The sequence below is a fragment of the Procambarus clarkii genome, chromosome 53 (genome assembly GCF_040958095.1).
Source record: "Procambarus clarkii isolate CNS0578487 chromosome 53, FALCON_Pclarkii_2.0, whole genome shotgun sequence".
NCBI lineage: Eukaryota > Metazoa > Arthropoda > Malacostraca > Decapoda > Cambaridae > Procambarus > Procambarus clarkii.
The window spans coordinates 16,974,504-16,986,063 of record NC_091202.1 but is presented as its reverse complement, the minus strand read 5'-3'; positions in this window follow the sequence as shown (position 1 = coordinate 16,986,063).

Genomic DNA, 11,560 nt, shown 5'->3' with positions numbered 1-11,560 from the left:
TCCTGAGCCTATCGGGCTCTGTCATATCTACACTTGAAACTGTGTATGGAGTCAGCCTCCACCACATCACCCCCTAATGCATTCCATTTGTCAACCACTCTGACACTAAAAAAGTTCTTTCTAATATCTCTGTGGCTCATTTGGGCACTCAGTTTCCACCTGTGTCCCCTTGTGCGTGTTCCCCTTGTGTTAAATAGACTGTCTTTATCTACCCTATCAATCCCCTTTAGAATCTTGAATGTGGTGATCATGTCCCCCCTATCTCTTCTGTCTTCCAGCGAAGTGAGGTTTAATTCCCGTAGTCTCTCCTCGTAGCTCATACCCCTCAGCTCGGGTACTAGTCTGGTGGCAAACCTTTGAACCTTTTCCAGTTTAGTCTTATCCTTGACTAGATATGGACTCCATGCTCGGGCTGCATACTCCAGGATTGGCCTGACATATGTGGTATACAAAGTTCTGAATGATTCTTTACACAAGTTTCTGAATGCCGTTCGTATGTTGGCCAGCCTGGCATATGCCGCTGATGTTATCCGCTTGATATGTGCTGCAGGAGACAGGTCTGGCGTGATATCAACCCCCAAGTCTTTTTCCTTCTCTGACTCCTGAAGAATTTCCTCTCCCAGTAGATACCTTGTATCTGGCCTCCTGCTCCCTACACCTATCTTCATTACATTACATTTGGTTGGGTTAAACTCTAACAACCATTTGTTCGACCATTCCTTCAGCTTGTCTAGGTCTTCTTGAAGCCTCAAACAGTCCTCTTCTGTTTTAATCCTTCTCATAATTTTAGCATCGTCCGCAAACATTGAGAGAAATGAATCGATACCCTCCGGGAGATCATTTACATATATCAGAAACAAGATAGGACCGAGTACAGAGCCCTGTGGGACTCCACTGGTGACTTCACGCCAATCGGAGGTCTCACCCCTCACCGTAACTCTCTGCTTCCTATTGCTTAGATACTCCCTTATCCACTGGAGCACCTTACCAGCTACTCCTGCCTGTCTCTCCAGCTTATGTACCAGCCTCTTATGCGGTACTGTGTCAAAGGCTTTCCGACAATCCAAGAAAATGCAGTCCGCCCAGCCCTCTCTTTCTTGCTTAATCTGTGTCACCTGATCGTAGAATTCTATCAAGCCTGTAAGGCAAGATTTACCCTCCCTGAATCCATGTTGGCGATTTGTCACGAAGTCCCTTCTCTCCAGATGTGTTACCAGGTTTTTTCTCACGATCTTCTCCATCACCTTGCATGGTATACAAGTCAAGGACACTGGCCTGTAGTTCAGTGCCTCTTGTCTGTCGCCCTTTTTGTATATTGGGACCACATTCGCCGTCTTCCATATTTCTAGTAGGTCTCCCGTCTCTAGTGACTTACTATACACTATGGAGAGTGGCAAGCAAAGTGCCTCTGCACACTCTTTCAGTACCCATGGTGAGATCCCATCATGACCAACAGCCTTTCTAACATCCAGATCCAGCAGGTGTCTCTTGACCTCCTCTCTCGTAATTTCGAACTCCTCCAAGGCCGCCTGGTTTACCTCCCTTTCTCCTAGCACAGTGACCTCACCCTGTTCTATTGTGAAGACCTCCTGGAACCTCTTGTTGAGTTCCTCACACACCTCTCTGTCATTCTCTGTATACCTGTCCTCGCCTGTTCTAAGTTTCAATACCTGTTCTTTCACTGTTGTTTTCCTTCTGATGTGATTGTGGAGTAGCTTTGGTTCGGTCTTGGCTTTGTTTTCTATATCATTTTCAAAATTTTTCTCTGCTTCTCTTCTCACCCTGACGTACTCATTCCTGGTTCTCTGGTATCTCTCTCTGCTTTCTGGTGTTCTGTTATTCCGGAAGTTCCTCTACGCCTTTTTGTTCAGTTTCTTCGCTTCCATACATGCCCTATTATACCATGGATTCTTCTGTTGCTTCTCGGATTTTTCCCTTTGGGCCGGGATGAACCTGTTTACTGCCTCCTGACACTTTTGGGTAACATAGTCCATCATACCCTGTACAGACTTGTCTCTGAGGTCTGTGTCCCAAGGTATTTCACTTAGGAAACTTCTCATCTGTTCATAATTCCCCTTTCGGTATGCCAGCCTTTTGATTCCTAGTTCTTTTTGGGGGGAGATAAGTCCTAGTTCTACCAGGTACTCAAAGTTCAATACACTGTGGTCACTCATTCCCAAGGGCGCTTCCATCTTAACTTCCCTTATATCCCATTCATTTAGGGTAAATATCAAATCAAGCATGGCTGGTTCATCTTCTCCTCTCATTCTTGTTGGTTCTTTGGTGTTCTGGCTTAGAAAGTTTCTTGTTGCCACGTCCAGCAGCTTAGCTCTCCATGTTTCTGGTCCTCCATGCGGGTCTCTGTTCTTCCAATCTATCTTCCCATGGTTGAAGTCTCTCATAATTAGTAGTCCAGATCCATTCCTGCTAGCAACAGAAGCTGCTCTTTCTATTATGTTAATGGTGGCCATGTTGTTTCTATCATATTCCTGTCTAGGTCTTCTGTCATTTGGTGGTGGATTATATATGACTGCGACTATAATTTTTTTCCTTCCATTTGTTACAGTACCTGCTATGTAGTCACTGAAACCTTCACAGCCCTGAATATCCATCTCCTCAAAATCCCAGCCTTTTCTTACCTGCAGAGCTACACCACCCCCACCTCTTCCTTCCCTCTCTTTCCTCATAACATAATAGTCCTGTGGGAACACTGCATTTGTTATCGTTTTCGTGATCTTTGTTTCTGTGAGGGCTATTATGTCTGGGTTTTCCTCTAGTACCAGTTCTCCAAGCTCATTTGCTTTATTTGTAATTCAATCTATGTTAGTGTACATCGCTTTGAGGCTCACTTTCTTCTGTCCCTTCTCAAATCGCCTCCTTGGTGAGTGTTCTGCTGGTGGGGGAGGCTGTTCCATGGGTGTGAGGACCTGTGAGGTGGATAACAGGGTCTCAGAGGATACTAGGATGAGGGGCGGGGGATCCAGTGAAGGGGGAGGGACAGGGAGGGTATGGGGTGAAAGGGGAGGGAGGACGGGAAGGAAAGGGGAGGAGGGAGGACTCGGGAGGAGGGGAGGGGTAGAAGGGTGGGGATTGGGTGTGGGAGGAGGGAGATTTGGCTGAACATTTGAGTGGGGGCAGGGAGGGTTTGGGGTAGGGGGGTTTTCTATGCAGAGGAGGGAGGTGGGGTTGTCCTCCCTTCTGGTGTTACTGGGTAGCTGGTTGTGGGTTCCCCCCTCGCCTCTGGAGGTGTTGTGTTGGGAGCTGTGACTTCCTGGCTTTCCCCTCTCGCCCTGCGCCTCTTCCTTGCTTCTGCCGCCATGGCTCTCTCCTCCCTTGTCATGTCTCTCTGGAGGAATACATTTTTTAATTTTCCCACGTTTTTCAGGGAGCTCTTCCTTGATAGGATCTTCTCCTTTGTGTTCTCGTTTGCAAACACTATCTTTATCATTCGGTCTCGGTCTTTGTTGTACCGGCCTAGCCTGAAAACCTTCTCAATGCTATGCTCAGCCCCTTCCATGTCTAGTGCCTTTAGTACTTCATTCACTGCTGCTTTGTCCTTGTCATTCCACTCTGTCCTATTAGATCCTTCCTGCTCCTTAATACCCACAGCAACCACTGATCTGTTCCTTTCCAGCCGTTGGCTAGTGGAGCGTGCTGCCTCCTGCGAGGTGGCTGCTTTCATGGCCACCTCCATCACTGCAGTCATTACTTCAGAGTTATTTTTTTTTAATATTTCCGCAAATGTTGCTTTTATTGTGGCATTCTCATCCAGAAAACTATTACCACCTTCTCCCTGGGTAGTTTTCTGATTCTCAGCCTCGATACCATTCTCTTTGAGGGCTCTAATCTTCTCCTTTGCTGCTGTCAGCTCTCTTTTCAGGTTGCTTATTTCGTTCTTCATTTCCTGCATCATTTCTTGCATCTCACTCTTGATGTCCTCCAGAAACTGGGCGAACATTTCCTTCATCTCGTCACCTTGGCTCTTTCCTGTTCCCCTGGGACCTCTGGCTGCCATGCTTGACCCTGTTGGGATGGGGGAGGGAGAGAGAGAGAGAGGAAGAGAGAGAGAAAGGGAGAGAGAGAAAGGGAGTGATAAAGGGAGAGATAAATGGGTGAGTGGGGGGGGGATCCGACCCTTCCACTGAAGTGAGAAGAAAGTAGAAGGGGAGGGGGGGGGAGGAGATTGTGAGAGAGGCAAGAGGGAGAAAGAGGAGAGGGAGAGTGGGTGAGGGAGAGAGTGGGTGAGGGAGAGAGCGGGTGAGGGAGAGAGCGGGTGAGGGAGAGAGCGGGTGAGGGAGAGAGGGGGGGGAGGTGTGTGTGTGTGTGTGGGCAGAGAGGGAGGGGGGAAGGAAAGAGAGGGAGGGGGAGGGGGAAGGAGGGGGAAGGAAAGAGAGGGAGGGAGAGGGGGAGGGAGGGAGGAAGGGAGAGAGAGAGAGAGAGACAGAGAGAGAGAGAGAGAGAGAGAGAGAGAGAGAGAGAGAGAGAGAGAGAGAGAGAGAGAGAGAGAGAGAGAGAGAGAGAGAGAGAGAGAGAGAGAGAGAGAGAGAGAGAGAGAGAGCAGGAGAGAGAGAGCAGGAGAGAGAGAGCAGGAGAGAGAGAGCAGGAGATAGTGGGAGAGAGGGAGAGTGGGGAGGGTAAGAGTGTGTATGGGCGATGCGGGGGACTGGGGGTGGGGGGGGGCGGAGATGGCGACTAAGTCAGGTCAGGTCAGATGTGTGTGTGTGTGTGTGTGTGTGTGTGTGTGTGTGTGTGTGTGTGTGTGTGTGTGTGTGTGTGTGTGTGTGTGTGTGTGTGTGTGTGTGTGGGGGTGTGTGTGTGTGTGGGTGTGTGTGTGTGCGCGTGTGTGTGTGTGTGTGTGTGTGTGTGTGTGTGTGTGTGTGTGTGTGTGTGTGTGTGTGTGTGTGTGTGTGTGTGTGTGTGTGTGTGTATGTGTGTGTGTACTCACCTAGTTGTACTCACCTAGTTATGCTTGCGGTGGTTGAGCTCTGGCTCTTTGGTCCCGCCTCTCAACTGTCAATCAACAGGTGTACAGGTTCCTGAGCCTATCGGGCTCTATCATATCTATACTTGAAACTGTGTATGGAGTCAGCCTCCACCACATCACTTCCTAATGCATTCCATTTGTCAACCACTCTGACACTAAAAAAGTTCTTTCTAATATCTCTGTGGCTCATTTGGGCACTCAGTTTCCACCTGTGTCCCCTAGTGCGTGTGCCCCTTGTGTTAAACAGCCTGTCTTTATCAACCCTGTCAATTCCCTTGAGGATCTTGAATGTGGTGATCATGTCCCCCTTAACTCTTCTGTCTTCCAACAAAGTGAGGTTTAATTCCCGTAGTCTCTCCTCGTAGCTCATACCTCTCAGCTCGTGTACTAGTCTGGTGGCAAACCTTTGAACCTTTTCCATTTTAGTCTTATGTTTGACTAGATATGGACTCCATGCTGGTGCCGCATATTCCAGGATTGGTCTGACATATGTGGTATATAATGTTCTGAAAGATTCCTTACACAATTTTCTAAAGGCCGTTCTTATGTTAGCCAACCTGGCATATGCTGCTGCTGTTATCCTCTTGATATGAGCATCAGGGGACAGGTCTGGCGTGATATCAACCCTCAGGTCTTTCTCTCTCTCGGACTCTTGAAGTATTTCATCTCCCAAGTGATACCTTGTATCTGGTCTCCTGCTTCCTACCCCTATCTTCATTACATTACATTTGCTTGGATTAAACTCTAACAGCCATTTGTTCGACCATTCCTGCAGCTTGTCCAGGTCTTCTTGAAGCCTCAAGCTGTCCTCCTCTGTCTTAATCCTTTTCATGTGTGTGTGTGTGGGTGTGTGTGTGTGTGTGTGTGTGTGTGTGTGTGTGTGTGTGTGTGTGTGTGTGTGTGTGTGTGTGTGTGTGTGTGTGTGTGTGTGTGTGTGTGTGTGTGTGTGTGTGTGTGTGTGTGTGTGTGTGTGTGTGAGTGTGTGTGTGTGTGTGTGGGTGTGGGTGTGTGTGTGTTTACTAGTTGTGTTTACTAGTTGTGTTTTTACGGGGGTTGAGCTTTGCTCTTTCGGCCCGCCTCTCAACTGTCAATCAACTGTTTACTAACTACTATTTTTTTTTCCCACACCACACACACACACACCCCAGGAAGCAGCCCGTGACAGCTGACTAACTCCCAGGTACCTATTTACTGCTAGGTAACAGGGGCACTTAGGGTGAAAGAAACTTTGCCCATTTGTTTCTGCCTCGTGCGGGAATCGAACCCGCGCCACAGAATTACGAGTCCTGCGCGCTATCCACCAGGCTACGAGGCCCAATGGGTGTGTGTGTGTGCGCGTGTGTGTGTGTGTGTGTGTGTGTGTGTGTGTGTGTGTGTGTGTGTGTGTGTGTGTGTGTGTGTGTGTGTGTGTGTGTGTGTGTGTGTGTGTGTGTGTGTACTCACCTAGTTGTACTCACCTAGTTATGCTTGCGGTGGTTGAGCTCTGGCTCTTTGGTCCCGCCTCTCAACTGTCAATCAACAGGTGTACAGGTTCCTGAGCCTATCAGGCTCTATCATATCTATACTTGAAACTGTGTATGGAGTCAGCCTCCACCACATCACTTCCTAATGCATTCCATTTGTCAACCACTCTGACACTAAAAAAGTTCTTTCTAATATCTCTGTGGCTCATTTGGGCACTCAGTTTCCACCTGTGTCCCCTAGTGCGTGTGCCCCTTGTGTTAAACAGCCTGTCTTTATCAACCCTGTCAATTCCCTTGAGGATCTTGAATGTGGTGATCATGTCCCCCTTAACTCTTCTGTCTTCCAACAAAGTGAGGTTTAATCCCCGTAGTCTCTCCTCGTAGCTCATACCTCTCAGCTCGTGTACTAGTCTGGTGGCAAACCTTTGAACCTTTTCCATTTTAGTCTTATGTTTGACTAGATATGGACTCCATGCTGGTGCCGCATACTCCAGGATTGGTCTGACATATGTGGTATATAATGTTCTGAAAGATTCCTTACACAAGTTTCTAAAGGCCGTTCTTATGTTAGCCAACCTGGCATATGCTGCTGCTGTTATCCTCTTGATATGAGCATCAGGGGACAGGTCTGGCGTGATATCAACCCCCAGGTCTTTCTCTCTCTCGGACTCTTGAAGTATTTCATCTCCCAAGTGATACCTTCTATCTGGTCTCCTGCTTCCTACCCCTATCTTCATTACATTACATTTGCTTGGATTAAACTCTAACAGCTATTTGTTCGACCATTCCTGCAGCTTGTCCAGGTCTTCTTGAAGCCTCAAGCTGCCCACCTCTGTCTTAATCCTTCTCATAATTTTGGCGTCGTCAGCAAACATTGAGAGGAATGAGTCTATACCCTCTGGGAGATCATTTAAGTATATCAGAATACGTATTAATATCAGAATAATGTGTGTGTGTGTGTGTGTGTGTGTGTGTGTGTACTCACCTAATTGTACTCGCCTAATTGTGCTTGCGGGGGTTGAGCTCTGGCTCTTTGGTCCCGCCTCTCAACCGTCAATCAACTGGTGTAGAGATTCCTGAGCCTACTGGGCTCTATCATATCTACATTTGAAACTGTGTATGGAGTCAGCCTCCACCACATCACATCCTAGTGCATTCCATTTACAAACTACTCTGACACTGAAAAAGTTCTTTCTAACGTCTCTGTGGCTCATTTGGGTACTCAGCTTCCACCTGTGTCCCCTTGTTCGTGTCCCACCAGTGTTGAATAGTTCATCCTTGTTTACCCGGTCGATTCCCCTGAGGATTTTGAAGATTGTAATCATGTCCCCCCTTACTCTTCTGTCTTCCAGTGTCGTAAGGTTCATTTCCCGCAGCCTTTCCTTATAACTCATGCCTCTTAGTTCTGGGACTAGTCTAGTAGCATACCTATGGACTTTTTCCAGCTTCGTCTTGTGATTGACAAGGTACGGGCTCCATGCTGGGGCCGCATACTCCAGGATTGGTCCTACATATGTGGTGTACAAGATTCTGAATGACTCCTTAAGGAGTGTGTGTGTGTGTGTGTGTGTGTACTCACCTAGTTTTGTTAGCAGGGGTTGAGCTCTGGCTCTTTGGTCCCGCCTCTCAACCGTCAATCAACAGGTGTACAGATTCCTGAGCCTACTGGGCTCTATGATATCTACACTTGAAACTGAGTATATAGTCAGCCTCCACCACATCACCTCCTAATGCATTCCATTTGTCAACCACTCTGACACTAAAAAAGTTCTTTCTAATATCTCTGTGGCGCATTTGGGCGCTCAGTTTCCACCTGTGTCCCCTAGTGCGTGTGCCCCTTGTGTTAAATAGCCTGTCTTTATCTACTCTATCAATTCCCTTGAAAATCTTGAATGTGGTGATCATGCCCCCCCTAACTCTTCTATCTTCCAGCGAAGTGAGGTTTAATTCCCGTAGTCTCTCCTCGTAGCTCATACCTCTCAGCTCGGGTACTAGTGTGGTGGCAAACCTTTGAACCTTTTCCAGTTTAGTCTTATCCTTGACTAGATATGGACTCCATGCTGGGGCTGCATACTCCAGGATTTTCCTGACATATGTGGTATACAAAGTTCTGGGTGATTCTTTACACAAGTTTCTGAATGCCGTTCGTATGTTGGCCAGCCTGGCATATGACGCTGATGTTATCCTCTTGATATGGGTTGCAGGAGACAGGTTTGGCGTGATATCAGCTCCCAAGTCTTTTTCCTTCTCTGACTCCTGAAGAATTTCTTCTCTAAGATGATACCTTGTATTTGGCCTCTTGCTCCCTACACCTATCTTCATTACATTACATTTGGTTGGGTTAAACTCTAACAACCATTTGTTCGACTATTCCTTCAGTTTGTCTAGGTCGTCTTGAAGCTTCAAACAGTCCTCTTCTGTCTTAATCCTTCTCATAATTTTTGCATCGTCCGCAAACATTGAGCGAAATGAATCGATACCCTCCGGGAGATCATTTACATATATCAGAAACAAGATAGGACCGAGTACAGAGCCCTGTGAGACTCCACTGGTGACCACGCCAATCGGAGGTCTCACCCCTCACCGTAACTCTCTGCTTCCTATTGCTTAGATACTCCTTTAACCACTGGAGCACCTTACCAGCTACACCTGCCTGTCTCTCCAGCTTATGTACCAGCCTCTTATGCGGTACTATGTCAAAGGCTTTCCGACAATTCAAGAAAATGCAGTCCTCCCAGCCCTCTCTTTCTTGCTTAATCTTTGTCACCTGATCGTAGAATTCTATTAAGCCAGTCAGGCAAGATTTACCCTCCCTGAACCCATGGTGGCGATTTGTCACGAAGTCCCTTCTCTCCAGATGTGCTACCAGGTTTTTTCTGTGTGTGTGTGTGTGTGTGTTTACATGTTGTGTTTTTACGGGGGTTGAGCTTTGCTCTTTCGGCCCGCCTCTCAACTGTCAATCAACTGTTTACTACTTTTTTTTCCACACCACACACACACACACACCCTAGGAAGCAGCCCGTGACAGCTGACTAACTCCCAGGTACCTATTTACTGCTAGGTAACAGGGGCATTCAGGGTGAAAGAAACTTTGCCCATTTGTTTCTGCCTCGTGCGGGAATCGAACCCGCGCCACAGAATTACGAATCCTGCGCGCTATCCACCAGGCTACGAGGCCCCTTGTGTGTGTGTGTGTGTGTGTGTGTGTGTGTGTGTGTGTGTGTGTGTGTGTGTACTCACCTAATTGTACTCACCTGATTGTACTTGCGGGGGTTGAGCTCTAGCTCTTTGGTCCTGCCTCTGAACTGTCAATCAACTGGTGTACAGATTCCTGAGCCTATTGGGCTCTGTCATATCTACATTTGAAACTGTGTATGGAGTCAGCCTCCACCACATCACTGCCTAATGCATTCAATATGTTAACTACTCTGACACTGAAAAAAAAATTCTAATGTCTCTGTAACTCTTTCTAATGTGTGTGCGTTTGTCTGTTTGACTGCTTCCAGGCTATGTCTTAATTATTTTCATCTATACCTGTGTTAATAGCTATGGCTGAGCCTGTCCGTTCCTACCCTTGTCTTCCTGTCTCTCTGTCCGTAGCTGCGTCCGTGCCTTTCCCCAGCCAGGGAACTTACCACTCGACAAAAAGAATCGCAATCATGGCAATTTTTTAATAATAATTCCATTCGCAATTGCAAGAGAACCGATTGTCCCCATCAACGTTGATGTTTGCGACGCCACCAACACAGCCTCCAGCTCCTGGTGCCCCCTTCCCCTTAAGGATAACTGTTGTTTTGCTCAACATATAAGTTACATTGCCGGAAAATTTACATAATATACTGCCCGTAAAGCCGTATTTCTCAAATCTGATTAGCCTTTCACACACAAGTATACCTTTAACGCTTCATTGGAAATAGGGGCTTTGTCAAGAGTCAGATAATGAATGGTTTTTGGGGTCTGAGAACTGGTCGAGTGAAGGGTCGAGTGGGGGTCGTGGGGTACCTGCTTGATGGGGTTCTGGGAGGTTTTCTACTCCCCAAACCCAAGGAGGGCACGTTAAACCTTCCCCCACCCCCCACCCCGTCAAATTCCTACCCGTTTGTAGTGTGGAAGGGTTGGCGCTCCTGTCTCTGCCCGTTCCTGTTCTGGTCTCAAGAAAGTTCAAAGACAGAATAATTCCTGCTGCGGATGTTGTTAAGCGCTGAACTTAAACCCAAATATTCTCACCAACTTTAAAGAGTCGTTCCAAGTGCTGTGTAGTCAAACAACTTTATTAGCGTCTTTCCTCATAATTACAACCGACTTGTCATCAAGTTTAAAATTCTTGATTTGATTTTACCTTTAATTTTATGTAAGCCATTTCCTCTCGCCTCATCACCTTCCTCAAGGCAACTTATATGTAATCAATGTTGATGACATTGATTACATATTCAGTCCCACACAAGACTGGATTAGCAAGCCATCAGGCTATAAATACCTGAACTCTGGAAAATTGCAAAAATACAATCAAAAAGAACTTGGGAACGCCCTTGATCAAATTAAAAGGGCGCAGGACCAAATCCCCAGCTCCTGCAACAGCAGAGGAAGTGCTGAAGGCCCAACATGTGAAGGAACAACATGCCAGAGTCTGGTACAAGATGATGCAGCACAAGATGTCATGGTGTATGACACCACACACATCAATGCTCCCATAACATCAGTGCACACAGTACCCCCAGTGCACCCAGTAAACCAGTACACACAGTAACACCAGTGCACACACCAGTCACCACAGAATACCTAATAACGAAAGTGAACATCATAATAATGTTCAAAGTGCATCTGTTAGCAAACAACTTCAAAATGGATACTAACAGGGTAGAACATCTTACTATACTACAATGGAATTGCAATGGAGTTCGCAATAGAATTAATGATATCATACAGTACGCCCGTGAACACTAAACTGACGTCATAGTGCTACAAGAAACACTGATGGGTGATGACTTCAACCCAAGATTTGGCGGTTATCAGAAGTTCTCCCTTCCAGCTGGTGAAAGAAAACGGGGCCTCACTACCTTTGTAAGTAACAACATTCCTGCACAGATTATTGATGACCTCCCCATGGGGGATG